This window comes from Ovis canadensis, chromosome 17, assembly GCF_042477335.2.
Source record: "Ovis canadensis isolate MfBH-ARS-UI-01 breed Bighorn chromosome 17, ARS-UI_OviCan_v2, whole genome shotgun sequence".
In the NCBI taxonomy this organism is placed as follows: domain Eukaryota; kingdom Metazoa; phylum Chordata; class Mammalia; order Artiodactyla; family Bovidae; genus Ovis; species Ovis canadensis.
This window is the reverse complement of record NC_091261.1, coordinates 72,806,795-72,819,435: the sequence shown is the minus strand read 5'-3', so window position 1 is coordinate 72,819,435 and position 12,641 is coordinate 72,806,795. Positions and strand designations below refer to the sequence as shown.

The following is a 12,641-nucleotide window of genomic DNA, read 5'->3' as shown; positions in this document are numbered from 1 at the left end:
GCCCACATCTCGAGTGGGGGATGGTGGCGAGTGCCTGAGACCGTGGCGGGTGATGTTGCAGGTGCTGAGGTAGGTGACATGATAGGCACTGCTGGGGATGGGGAGCTGGGGGCTCAGAATGGGGGACTGGTTCCAGAAGAGGCAGTTGGACCGGACCTGCAGGATGCCAACAGGCAAAGCTGCTTCAGAGGCAGCAGCAGCAGAGGCAGAGGCCCTGGGGGGCAGCCCAGTGTGTCTGGGTGCAGAACAAAGGCAGTGGGAGGTGCTGGGTCATGTGAGGCCTCAGAGGCCTTGGTTAGGAGTCTGCTATTGGTCCTAATCATGACAAATGTGAGTTTAGGTAGTGGTGTGACATGCACTGACTTGAGTTTTTGCTTTTGGGGTTTTTTTGGTCGCACCATGCAGCATTCAGAATCTTACTTACCCGGCCAGGGATCAAACCCCCTGCACTGGGAGCGCAGGGTCTTAACCACTGGACTGTCAAGGTATGAATATGAATTTTTATATGATATGAATTTTGAAAAGATCCTTCTGCTCTCCAAAGTTCACCAGGATGAAGAAGGATTAGACCGAGTTTCTCAATGCTGCATAGGTCTCCCAAAAGAACCACTTTCAAAATTAAAATGAAAAAAGAAAGGGACTTCCCTTGTGGTCCAGTGTTTAAGAATCTGCCTGCCAATGCAGGGGACAGGATTCAATCCCTAGTCTGAGAAGATCCCACATGGCACAGGGCAACTAAGCCTGTGTGCCATGACTACTGAGCCTGCGGCTCTGGAACCCCTGAGCCACAACGACTGAAGCCTGCAAGCCCTGGAGCCTATGCTCCGCAACTAGAGAGCAGTCCCTGCTTGCCGCAGCTAGAGGAAGCCTGTGTGACGCAGTGATGGCCCAGCGCAAAAAAAAAAAAAACAAAATAAAAAATGTTTAAATTTAACTTAACATAAAATGGAAAAAAGACAAGGATAGGCAGGGGGATGGGGGCAGGGCCTCAACAAGATATGAGGTAAGAATCTAAAGAATAAAGGACATTTAACCTGGTCCTTGGGCCTCCCTCGTAGCTCAGCTGGTAAAGAATCCGCCTACAATGCAGGAGACCCAGGTGTGATTCCTGGGCCAGGAAGATCCCCTGGAGAAGGAAATGGAACCCACTCCAGTATTCTTGCCTGGAGACTCCCCAAGGACACAGGAGTCTGGTGGGCTAGAGTCTATAGGGTCGCAAGAGTCAGACACGACTGAGGGAAGGAACCACCACCAACCTGGTCCTTGTCTGGCTTCCCCAGCCCCCTCCCACCTGTCAGTGAACAGGGGCAAACGAGGTAGCAAATGTGGTGCTGCACCAGCATAGCACCCTCTGGAGTGGGAGGCAGCGTGTGGCTGTGAGAGTATGCTTGGATGTGAACGAGCTTGGCGTGGTGATGAGCGTGCCTGACCAGTTTTATCTGTGGTGCAATTAACAGCTTGCCACTGTCCCTACATGGCCGGGCCTGCCTTCTTATTAGTGTGTCTTGGGAAAGGAAACAAAATGTGATTATAACATATGCTAATTATTTTCTTCCCACAGATATCCCAGAGGTGCTCGACATCTGGCTCAGTATTTACACTTTCCTCCAAGGTGCCACGTGGCTATAGCCCTCTCCCCTCCATCCACCCTGCCAACGTGTGTGAGAGTCACAGCAGAAAGACGGGGGAGTCCCAGACTTCAGAAACCTGGGGTCCAGACCTGTGACCATCTATTGGACAAGTACTCTGGAGGCACCGTTCTCCCAGGAGAGATGGCTGAGGGATTTCCTTAGCTGTCCAGTGGTTAAGACTCTGCACTTCAATGTAGGGGGTGCAGGTTAGATCCCTGGTTGGGAAACTAAGATCCTATTAAAAAAAAAAAAAGTTGGCCGAATAGAGAAATGATTTCAGGGAATTCTCTATCTTTCCAGCATTAGTTAGATTACCTGGTAGTGGTAAAGAGCTATTTGACACAGGTAAACAGAGACAGACATTAAAGTGTTAAGGACACATATTAATAATATGCTATCACAGTATCAATAGCATAAAGGAAATCAACCCTGAATATTTATTGGAAGGACTGATGCTAAAGCTGAAACTTCAATAATTTGGCTACCTGATGCAAAGAGCTGACTCATTGGAAAAGACCCTGATACTGGGAAAGAGTAAAGGCAGGAGGAGAAAGAGACGACAGAGGATGAGGTGGCTGCATGGCATCACTGACTCAGTGGGCATGAGTTTGAGCAAACTCTAATTGACTAAACAACAATTGGAGTAGGAACAGGGCCTGGCATGAACTCACTTCAACTTCCATTTGTACGGGGGCACATTTTAAGAGAAGAATGAGAGAGCAGGCAGGGGCAATGGCGAGGTTTACACAGGGAAATTCCTGCTAAATGTACAGAAAGCGGGCAGGAGGATGGCACTGGTCCACTTGAAGCTTATGTGGGTTTGCTAACTGGCGCTTAATGAAATTAGGCTTGTAGCCTCCCGGAGACTGGAAAAGGGGCCATATCTTGAGGCATTGGCTGGAATAAACAGTAACTTGTGGCAGCCTTGAGTTTTCTCAGGCAAGCACATTTGCTGGGCCAACATAGGGCTGTGGCCTTGAGCTACTAGAAACAATGTTAGTGTTTATTCAGGTCTTCGGATGTGCTGCTGCCTAGGGTGAACTAAATCTTCGGTGCAGAGAGTCTGCGGTTTTTATAGGCTGACACTGAAGCCCAGTCAGGAAGACAGCTTACAGAATTCCCTGGTGGTCCAGCGGTTAGGACTTGGTGCTTTCACTGTGGAGGCCTGGGTTTGATCCCTGGTCAGGGGAACTATTCACAAGTGCTCCTGCAAGCCACTTGGCACCGCAAAAAGCAAAGCTAGCTGAGAGAAGGCTGTCCAGAGATCAGTCAAGGAGAGGCTCTTTGTCAGCTATGCTTCTGGATTCAAACAGCCTGGGTTTCGATCCTGCCTCTGTAACAGATGGGCTGGGTGATGACAGGGAAGAGATTTTTCATCTCATGGGGTTGGTTTTCTCATTTGGAAAAATGGAGAGAGAATTCCCTCCCAGGACTGTTTGAAGATTAAATGAGTTGACCCACAGTACACGCCAGTGTGTCAATGTGGCTGGAGTCTGGAAGGGACTAAAGAGGAGGCTGTGCTCAAGCTGAGATGTGGGCCTGCAGGGGGCCTCACCAGGCCAGGCACAGCTGGACCAGCCACGGCTGCAGCTCTCACGGGCGGACATGCAGGTAGTGAACCTGTGATCTGGTTACAGTGCCGTGTGACTCAGCAGGTCTGCCTCCCTAATGCACTCACAGTTATTGCTTGCTTGTTTGGGGACCCCATCTGGGAAGGCAGGGCGAGGAGAATGGCAGGATTCCCCTCACTTCATCACCTAGATGGAGTTATAGCTGCTACATGTCTAGTACCTACCAGGTGCCAAGAACTGCACATGTGTTACTTTGAACACTTGCAGGTACATTTTTTATGCCCATTTAGGAGGTCCCAGGGACGGGGGAGCCTGGTGGGCTACCGTCTATGGGGTCGCACAAAGTCAGACACGACTGAAGCAGTTTAGCAGGAGCAGCAGCAGGAGGTGAGCAGACTGAGGTTCAAAGAGGTTACACAGCTTGCCTAAGATCACACAGCCCGTTGGTGAATTCAAACCTAATCTCTGAGACTGCAGAGCTCTTTCTCCTCGGAGGCATGGGTTTTTACCATCTCCAAGGGGCTTCTTGAGAGGTGCTGGCTGCCTCACTGGAAAAGGAGAAGGAGGAAAAAGAAGCCCCACCCAGCCAAGGAGACATGTCCTGCCATGAAGAAAATGTATGAGGCTGTTTCTGAAGCCGGGGAATCTTGGCGGTACCTCCTCACTGCCTTAGGGGGCAGCCCATGTAGGGGTGTCTGGGGCATCTGCACCAAGCGCCAGGCTGCAGGTGGGGTGTGCTGTGCTGGCAGCCTGTCCTCTGTGTGTGTGCGCTCGCAAGGAAGGAAGGCAGCCTGCACACAGTTTGGACCACATTTTCTCCTCTTAGTTCTGAGAGAGAATGTCTTCCAGTTTAAATGTTGCTTTGAAGGACTTGCCTGATGGAAGACTCTGCGTTTCCACTGCACGGGGCCCCGGTTTGATCCCTGGTCAGGGAACTAGATCCCACATGCTGCAACTAAGAGGAGTTGGCATGCTGCAATTTAAAAAAAGATACTGTGCGCCGCAACTAAGCCCTGGCGCAGCCCAGTAAATAATAAGTAAATATTTTTTAAAATATTGCTTTGAATTAATTCCCACCAATATTTTGCAAAACAAAACAAATCAAAATGTAACACACCTTGATAGTGTCAGTGTCCCAGCACTGGGAGTAAATATCCAAATATCTAAAATCTCACCATTTTAGATGGACACCTCAGTTACCACTGTTTTTAGAGAACAGAGGGGAACTAGATACTTTTTAACTTGAAAACACGCTCTTGGGCCTTAACAATGAAACACGTTGGAATATTTCAAAGCTAAGGCTTGGCCTATCTTCTTAGAGGAACAGAAGGACTGTTTCTTACCCAACTGGGTGCTTCTCTCAATGATCTCAGCAGGGCAGGAGGACAACATTTATTCATGTCAAGGTGTTCACACTGCTCCCCTCTGAGGCACCTGAAAAGAAGTCACATTTTGCTTGCTTAGCTCTTCCCCTGGCTTCATTCCTTTTCCCTCTCTGGATATTTTGCTTTTGCCAGTTCCATTCCTGACAATGAGTCCACAGACAACACCGGAGAACAAGGAACGAAGTTAGACCCAGAGAGAAAAAGAGATGAAAAAAAAAAAATCGAAGGGACTTCCCTGGTGGTCCAATGGCTAAGACTCCACACTCCAAATGCAGGGGGCCTGGGTTCGATCCCTGGTCAGGGAACTAGACCCCACATGCTGAAGCTAACACACGGTGCAACCAAAGAAACAAGTAAAATAAATATTTTTTTAAAGAAATCAGAATAAAGACTTACATAAGAGCACAGAAAACAGATTGAAAGAAAGATGGAAGACAGAATGAGCCAATACAGATGCTCAGGGGGAACACAGATGCTCAGGGAGAACACAGATCCTCAGGGAGAAGTCTAGGTTGAGAGCTAAACTGTATTTAGTGCTTTGGACAGACTGAGCCAAATGGAGGCACAGATATATTAGGGTTTCATCACAAGCACTTCATCTTGGGCTTCAGTGTTTGGTGGACCTTGAACAGAAAATAGTGTGAAAGCAGCTAAAGAAGGTTAGTGTGTTTCCAGAAGCCTTCCCCAGAAGACGAGGATCTGAGCTGAATCTTGGAAGGTAAGATTTCCTTAAGCAGAGAGGGTAGGATGGGCATGAGGAAGTTGGGCCCCCAAAACTAGGGGACTACGCGACAGAAAGCTGCTGGTGGGTACGGTGAATACCACCAATGGACAAACCAGAATAAATGCCTCTGTGAACTAATGTGTGTGCTAAACTGACACACACAGCCATGCATACTGCTAGGGACCCGAGCGTGTCGCCACAGGCCATCTCAGCATAGATGAATGTCTGCATGTTAATGCATTTTCTCCTTCCCATCCCCACAACCAAACTTACTGGGGTTTTTGTTTGTTTTTTTCTGGCTTCCACTTCTTAGTGAACAACACAAGGTAGAATCTCAGCACCATGTTCCTCTCCTTCCTCATCCGTATCTCTGCCTAGTGAGTGACCTGTCATTTCTGTCTCCATGCTCGCCTTCCTAACCATCCTTTGCCGGGAGCCAGCGTGAGGAACTCGGCCCATGGCAAAGGTCATGAGGAAGGAGGCTTTGGCATACGCAAAGGCGGGATCAAGCCTCAGGAAACCCCCTGTTCCCGAGCATCTACCCCCAAAACCAGAGTCTGCCTACTTTACTCATGCTCTCACCTACACCTCTAACTTTACGGGGGGCTCTCCCCCATCACCATTTCTCTCGGAGAAGGAGTTAACTTGCAGCTCCAGTTAATAAAAATTCCTGGGCGTGACAAGAGTGTTTCAACTTACAAACTCCTCTGAAGGTTCTCTAGCCTGCCTGAGCAGGTTCATCCGGCCACATGTGATTGTTTACAGCTTCCCAACCGTGAGAGGTATGAGATGCTTTAAAACTTTCTAAATACAGACTCTTTTGAGAAGTTAGAAAATTATTGGTATAGTATAGTGGGTTGATTAGAAATTATATTGGTGAAGGGTTTTCATTTGTTGAGCCAATATTTGTTGCTAAATCTCCATATTCCCTGCCCTTATAATGAATATAACTAGCATATAGGAGAAATAAGTATTAACCTTTAAGATCAATCATGTTAAACCTTAGGCTAAGTAAATTCCTTTCTTAACTGTAACCCACTACACCCTCACCCTATAGGAATGCAACTTTATTTGGAGGGTGGCGCTTGGTTTAAGAAAAAATCACTCCTGGGAAAAATAAGTTTTCTGGTTGACTGACCATTATCAGAAAGGGCCATAAGATGTCAGCAGGCTTCATGGCCAGAAGATGATGTAAAACCCCTAAGACCTTTGTATAATTTTATATGAAGCATCTGATTGTGACAAGGGTCAGGTCTGCTGACCCCTGCATGACTCTGTATTCATCCTTATGTATAACAAAAAGTATATAAGCAAACCTGAAAAATAAAGAAAACGGATCAGTTTCTGGAAAGACTGATTTCCCCGTGTCGTTCTTTCTTTCCCCTTCTGGCTGAATTCCCATCTGGAGCGTGGACACTTGGCAAACTCCTTGTCTTGGAGTTTTATTGGTATTCCATGTAAACCAAGTTATTCAGCCTCTTTTTCTCCACTAATTTTCCTACTACACTATTCTTTTCTAATCTCTCTTTATATCTGTAATTAAATAAGTTTTTTCCTAGGACGCCGATTCCGTCTCCCCTTCGAATTACCCTGGATCCACCGGGGCTGGACCCCGGCAATCCTTATTGCTTCTTCTTTTTTTAAAATATTTATTTTAATTATTTATTTGGCTCCACCCAGTCTTAGTTGTGGCATGTGGGATCTTTAGTTGCAGCATACGAACTCTTAGTTGAAGCAGGTGGGATCTAGTCGCCTGACTGGGGATCAAACCCAGGCCCTCTTCATTGGAAGCATGAAGTCTTAGCCACTGGACCACCGGGGAAGTTCTCCATATCCGCTGCTTTTAACCAGGGCTTCATCGTCTTCCATGTCAGCTCTCTGCTTCCACCCTGTCTCTTCTTTACAACTGATTTTCCATACTATCGCTAGAGGGACCCATCCAAAACACATATGTAAACTCATCACTTCCAGGCTTAAAACTCTTGGTTAAAAGAAAGGATGGTGTGAGAGATCAAGACTCACAAGAGAGCTACAGTGGTCACAACAGCATCATCCTGGCATATGAACAGGCAGATCCATGAACAGAATACAGTTCAGAAATATTCAACTACCAAAGGGCATTTAATAAACAAAAAGAGGACTTTTTACACGGGTGGGGAAAAGATTAATTATTGAATAAATAGGATCAGGAGCTCTGAGTAACATCTAAAAAAAAGAAAAAAAAAGAAAACTGAATCTCTAAATCTTTCTTTGTACCAAAATTAATAAAAGAATCAAACTTTAGAATGTAAAATATGAGCAATCAAAGTACTAGAAAATAAAGAGTATTCACTAAGTGGTGTTGGGAAAGCTGGATAATCACACGTGCAGAAGAATGAAACTGGACCCTTATCTTACATGACTCACAAAAATTGACTCAAATTAACTGGCATGAACACTTAACCATGACACTTACAGGAGGAAAACAACAACAACAACAACAACAAGGAAAAAGCTCTTTGACATTGGTTTTGGTCACAACTTGTTTTGGATGTGACACCAGTCTGCGGCCATTCCACCCTGACTATGTTTGATCTCGTTGTCTGGATATGACACCAAAAGCACAAGCAACAAAGGCAAAAATTAATTAGTGGGGCTGCATCAAACTAAGAAGCTTCTGCACAACAAAAGTAACAACAAAATGCAAAGGTAACCTTTGGAAGGAGAAAAGTATTCATGAATCATATGACTGATAAAGAGTTAATATCGAAAATGTACAAAGAACACACAACTCAGTATCAGAAAAACAAATAACTTGACTAAAAAATGGGCAGAGGAACCAATAGACATCTTTCCAAAGAAGGCATACAAATGGCCAACAGGCCCATGAAAAGAGAGTTGCAGCACTAATCATCAGAGTAACACAAATCAAAACCACAATGAGAGGGAATTCACTGGTGGTCCAATGACTAAGACTCCGGGCTCCCAATGCAGGGGACCCGGGCTCCATCCCTGGTCACCGAACAAGATCCCACATGCTGCAAATAGGAGTTCACAAGCCACAGCTAAAGATTCTGCATGTGGCAACTAAGACCTGGCACAGCCACATAAATAAATAAAATGAAAATAAATATTAAGGAAAAAAAATGAGATATCAACTCACACCTGTGACAAGGACTATGAACAAAAAGTCAAAGATAACAAGGGCTGGTGAGAATGTGAAGAAAAGGGAACTCTTATACATGACCAGTAGGAATGTAAATTGGTACAGCTACTGTGGAAACTATCCCATGGACAGAGGAGCCTGGCAGGCTACAGTCCATGGGGTCTCAAAGAGTCGGACACGACTGAGCAACTAGGCATACACATTACGGAAAACGGTATGGAGGACTAGCTTATGATCCAACCATCTGACTTCTGAGTCCAAAGAAAATTCAAAGAAACTAAAATAACCATCCTAAACAGCTATCTGTGCTCTTGTGCTCATTGCAGCATTATTCCTAATAGCCAAGATACAAAAACAACCATCCGGAGAAGGCAATGGCAACCCACTCCAGTACTCTTGCCTGGAAAATCCCATGGACGGAGGAGCCTGGTAGGCTGCAGTCCATGGGGTCGCTATGAGTCAGCCACGACTGAGTGACTTCACTTTAATGCATTGGAGAAGGCAATGGCAACCTACTCCAGTGTTCTTGCCTGGAGAATCCCAGGGACGAGGGAGCCTGGTGGGCTGCTGTCTATGGGGTCGCACAGAGTTGGACACGACTGAAGCGACTTAGCAGCAGCAGAAACAACCATCAACAGAAGTCCATCAACAGATGAATGGATAAGGAAGATGGACTATTCTTCAACCATGGGAAAAAAATCCTGCCATTTGCAACAACAAGGAGGAAACTTGGAGACTTTATGCTAACAGAGATAAGTCAGAGACAAAATGACAACGTATGACCATAGCTGTATGTGGAATCTGCAAAAGGTAAACCCGTAGAAATAGAGCAGGTTGGTGGTTATGAGGGGCTTGGGACTGGGGGAAATGAGTAAATATTGGTTAAAGGGTACAGACTTTCAGTTATAAGATGAATAAATCTTGAGATCTAATGTACAGCACAGAATTATGGTTAATGGTACAGTATTATATACTTGAAAGTTGTTAAGAGAGTAGATCTTAAATGTTCTCACCACAAAAAAGAAATGAAAATTATATGATGTGATGGTTCATGTTTTTTTTCAGTAGCTCATGTCCGACTCTTTGTGACCCCACGGACTGCAGCATGCCAGGCCTCCCTGTCCATCACCAGCTGCCAGAATTTACCCAGACTCATGTCCATTGAGTCAGTGATGCCATCCAACCATCTCATCCTCTGCCGTCCCCTTCTCCTCCTGCCTTCAATCTTTCCCAGCATCAGGGTCTTTTCCAATGAGTCAGCTCTTTGCATCAGGTGGAAAAAGTATTGGAGTTTCAGCTTCAACATCAGTCCTTCCAATGAATGCTCAAGACTGATCTCCTTTAGGATGGATTGGTTGGATCTCCTTGCAATCCAAGGGACTCTCAAGAGTCTTCTCCAACACCACAGTTCAAAAGCATCAATTCTTCATTGCTCATCTTTCTTTATAGTCTAAATCTCACATCCATACATGACTACTGGAAAAACCATAGCCTTGACTACATGGACCTTTGTTGGCAAAGTAATATCTCTGCTTTTTAATATGCTGTTTAGGTTGGTTGTAACTTTATTTCCAAGGAATAAGCATCTTTTAATTTCATGGTTTCAGTCACCATCTGCAGTGACTTTGGAGATGAAAAAAATAAAGTCTGACACTGTTTCCACTGTTTCCCCATCTATTTCCCCTGCAGTGATGGGGCCAGATGCCATGATCTTAGTTTTCTGAATGTTGAGGTTTAAGTCAACTTTTTCACTCTCCTCTTTCACTTTCATGAAGAGGCCCTTTAGTTCTTCTTCACTTTCTTCCATAAGGGTGGTGTCATTGCATATCTGAGGTTATTGATGTTTCTCCCAGCAATCTTGATTCCAGCTTGTGCTTCATCCAGCCCAGCATTTCTCATGATGTACTCTGCATATAAGTTAAATAAGCAGGGTGACAATATACAGCCTTGACATACTCCTTTTCCTATTTGGAACCAGTCTGTTGTTCCATGTCCAGTTCTAACTGTTGCTTCCTGACCTATATACAGGTCAGATTTCTCAAGAGGAAGGTCAGGTGGTCTGGTATTCCCATTTCTTTCAGAATTTTTCAGTTTATCATGATCCACACAGTCAAAGGCTTTGGCATAGTCAATAAAGCAGAAATAGATGTTTTTCTGGAACTCTCCTGCTTTTTCTGTGATCCAGACTGCCAGGAGCCAGCGTGGAGAATCCCACCCATGGCAAAGGTCATGAGGAAGAGGCCTGATGGGCAAAGGCGAGAGCGGGACTCAAGGGACCCACCTGGACTTGCTCGAGCATCTACCCTCAAACCAGAATCTGTCTGTCTTACTATTTTATGCCTTTCATCAACTCCCCTGACATTAACAGGGAGCTGCCCCCGACCATCTTTTGCTGGAAAGAGTTAACTTAGGGCTTTAGTTAATAAGTCTCCTGGGCAAGATAAGAGTGTTTCAATTCAAACCCCCTGTTAGCATTCTAGCTTACTTGGCAGGTTTATCTAGACTCTTGCAACATTGTTGAGCCTATGCTTGTTGCCAAGTTCTCACATCCCTTATCCATTGTGCTCCTGGGAGTGCATATAGTCAGGATGTAGTAGAAACAAATAATAGCCTTAGCATTAGCAACATTAGACTTTGAGTTAATAAGTTCTTTCTTTGCTGTAACCCGCTGAATCTTTGCTCCATAAAAATGTAACTCTGTACTTTAAGGGTGACACAGGCCAGGAGTTTAAGAAGAAACACTTTAAGGGAAGATTATTGTTCTGGCTGACCAATATTTATCAAAAAGAGGTCATGGAATATCAACAGGCCTCCGGGATAGAAGATGATGTACAAAAAATAAGGCTCTTGCAGGAAGAAACCTGATATTGATAAAAGTTATTACTGATGGAATGTTGAGTTGACTCTGCATTTTTCACCTTGCTGTATGTATAACTCAGGGTATAAAAGCCCCAAGGAAAATAAAGTAAGTGGGCCTCACTCACCGAAGAAGCTTGGTCACCCCGTGTCTTTCCTGATCTCTTTCCCTATTTTTCTTCATTTGCCGACGTCGTCCATCCTGAGGATATCCCTGGACTCTGCTGAGGCTGGACCCCAGCACCAGATGATGTTGTCAATTTGATCTCTGGTTCCTCTGCCTTTTCTAAAACCAGCTTGAACATCTGGAAATTCTCAGTTCATGTACTGTTGAAGCCTCACTTGGAGAATTTTGAGCATTACTTTGCAAGCATGTGAGATGAGTGCAATCGTGCGGTAGTTTGAACATTCTTTGGCATTGCCTTTCTTTGGGATTGGAATGAAAACTGACCTTTTCCAGTCCTGTGACCACTGCTGAGTTTTCCAAATGTGCTGGCATATCAAGTGCAGCACTTTCACAGCATCTTTTATGATTTGAAATAGCTCAGTTGGAATTCCATCACCTTCACTAGCTTTGTTTGTAGCGATGCTTCCTAAGGCCCGCTTGACTTCACATTCCAGGATGTCTGGCTCTAGGTGAGTGATCACACCACGGTGATTATCTGGGTCATGAGAATCTTTTTTGTACAGTTCTTCCGTGTATTCTTGCCACCTCTTCTTAATATCTTCTGCTTCTGTTAGGTCCATACCATTTCTGTCCTTTATTGAGCCCATCTTTGCATGAAATATTCCCTTGGTAACTCTAATTTTCTTGAAGAGATCTCTAGTCTTTCCTATTCTATTGTTTTCCTCTTTTTCTTTGCACTGATCACTGAGGAAGGCTTTCTTATCTCTCCTTGCTATTCTTTGGAACTCTGCATTCAAATGGGTATATCTTTCCTTTTCTCTGCTTTTCACTTCTCTTCTTTTCACAGCTATTTGTAAAGCCTCCTCAGACAGCCATTTTGGTTTTTTTGCATTTCTTTTCCATGGGGATGGTCCTGATCCCTGTCTCCTGTACAATGTCACAAACCTCTGTCTACAGTTCATCAGCTACTCTGTCTATCAGATCTAGTCCCTTAAATCTATTTCTCACTTCCACTATATAATTGTAAGGGATTTGATTTAGGTCATACCTGAATGGTCTAGTGGTTTTCCCTACTCACTTTCTTCAATTTAAGTCTGAATTTGGCAATAGAGGGGTTCATGATCTGAGCCACAGTCAGCTCCTGGTCTTGTTTTTGCTGACTGTATAGAGCTTCTCAATCTTTGACTGCAAAGAATATAATC

The 12,641-nt window shown here is 44.9% G+C and overlaps 1 long non-coding RNA gene across 1 annotated transcript in view; it reads right to left on the bottom strand.

Moving 5' to 3' along the window:
- LOC138422741 (uncharacterized) overlaps nucleotides 1–12,641 on the bottom strand; it is a 68,466-nt gene that overhangs the window by 44,674 nt on the left and 11,151 nt on the right. The window contains exon 2 of the long non-coding RNA XR_011250001.1: nucleotides 4,546–4,636. This is a non-coding gene — a long non-coding RNA (uncharacterized lncRNA). The remainder of the gene's footprint in view (nucleotides 1–4,545; nucleotides 4,637–12,641) is intronic.